The 1,553-nt window shown below is 56.1% G+C and overlaps 1 long non-coding RNA gene across 1 annotated transcript in view; it reads right to left on the bottom strand.

The window, feature by feature from the left end:
- The window catches only part of LOC119304410, a 3,133-nt gene extending 2,428 nt beyond the window's left edge, over positions 1-705 (bottom strand). Inside the window, exon 1 of the long non-coding RNA XR_005148250.1 lies at positions 30-705. This is a non-coding gene — a long non-coding RNA (uncharacterized LOC119304410). The remainder of the gene's footprint in view (positions 1-29) is intronic.
- Between the last annotated feature and the right edge of the window lie 848 nt (positions 706-1,553).

Below are 1,553 nucleotides of genomic sequence, written 5' to 3'. Positions count from 1 at the left end.
TGAAGAAAATGAGAGGAAAGCTTTCTGACCGCTGCATTGTTGAACGGCCTCGGTTGGCGGTGGTGAACGGACTGCACTGGCTGTTGTGAACGGCCTGGGGCGGCATCGTGGTGGGTGGCGCACTGGGGTGAAGCTGCTACTGTCGAAGGGGATCAAGCTCGTCAGTTCAATCAGTCTATGGGCGGCCGAAAACGGGCTTGAAACAGGACAGGGACGACCACACGCGGCGGAGGCCACGGTTCACTGTGTGCAGCGACGAGGTCGAGTCCGCGACCTGCAGCCCGGGGAGGCCGCGACCTGCAGCGGGACGTTCTACCTCCGGTCGGCGTTCACCAAGGGTGGGAGGTGGGGCCGTGGCGCGTCGCCGGAGGTGGGAAGCGGGGAGCATGGCGGGCCGCTGGAGGTGGGAGGCGGGGCAGGGCGCGTCGCCAGAGGTGGGAGGCCCGGGCCGTGGCGGGCCGCCGGAGGTGGGAGGTGTTGGCCGTGGAGCGTCACTGAAGGAGGGAGGCAGGGCGTGGCGCGTCGCCGAAGGTGGGAGGCGGAGGCTGTGGCGCGTCGGAGGAGGAGGGAGGCGGGGGCTGTGGCGCGTAGCCGGAGGTGGGAAGCAGGGGCCGTGGCACTTCGCCGGAGCTGGGAGGCCGGTTGCCAGGGAGTCGTGGCCGGCGGCTGTTGCGCGTGCGGCGGAGGGGATCGGGATAGAGGGAGAAAAGAAGTGGGGATCGTGGGGTGGCTGGGCTGCTTTTTCTTCATTTATCCGGTTCGGAAAATCACCATCGGCCTCCTATAGGGCGCGAGGGTAACAGAATAATATTCTATTACCGGTAACAGAATAGCCATGTCATATATATATATATATATATATATATATATATATATATATATATATATATATACGAGTTTTATGTCCTCTACAGTATTCACTTATTGCTAATTCTTCAAGTTGATTTCTTCTGCTAAGTGAATGTGATCGGACCTTTCCCCCTCTATGCTAAACTCAATCCAGTCTATTCACAAATTCTTCATGTGCGTTCTAATTGAAACTCGTTCAAAACCTTCACTGTGTCCTTGACAGCTGAAGAAATTGCGAACGGAATTTTTAAACTTATCTTATCTAAATTTTTGGCATTGCCGCTCAAACCGTTTCACTTCTCATGACAATACTTATCTATTCACCCACGATTCTACACGATCTCCACCTCTAAGTACGTGGGTGACACATGTCACGCGAATGAGAAGGGCCAGGGGCACGTTCGTCCGATTTGCTCGGGCGTACAGTTTTTCACTCCCTCTATAAATACCCCTGCCTCTTTCTCACTTCACTTTCACCTCGCTCGCTCTCAGTCCCGCTCGAGCTTCCCAAAACCCTAGCGCCGCCACTACTTCATCATCGCTGGTGAGGAAGAGCTTCACTGTCTCGACCTCGTCGCCGTCGTACTCGCGCCGGTTGCGGATTTCTTCACTCCGCCGCCGCCGTAGCCGTCTTCCTCTGCCGAGTTAGGGCGTGGAAGATCTGATTGACGAGCTTCACATCTACTCTTCCCAGTTCGTCGAGT

Source organism: Triticum dicoccoides, chromosome 1B (genome assembly GCF_002162155.2).
Source record: "Triticum dicoccoides isolate Atlit2015 ecotype Zavitan chromosome 1B, WEW_v2.0, whole genome shotgun sequence".
Classification (NCBI taxonomy): Eukaryota; Viridiplantae; Streptophyta; class Magnoliopsida; order Poales; family Poaceae; genus Triticum; species Triticum dicoccoides.
The sequence above is the reverse complement of the archived record's forward strand: the minus strand, read 5'-3'. Positions and strand labels throughout refer to the sequence as shown.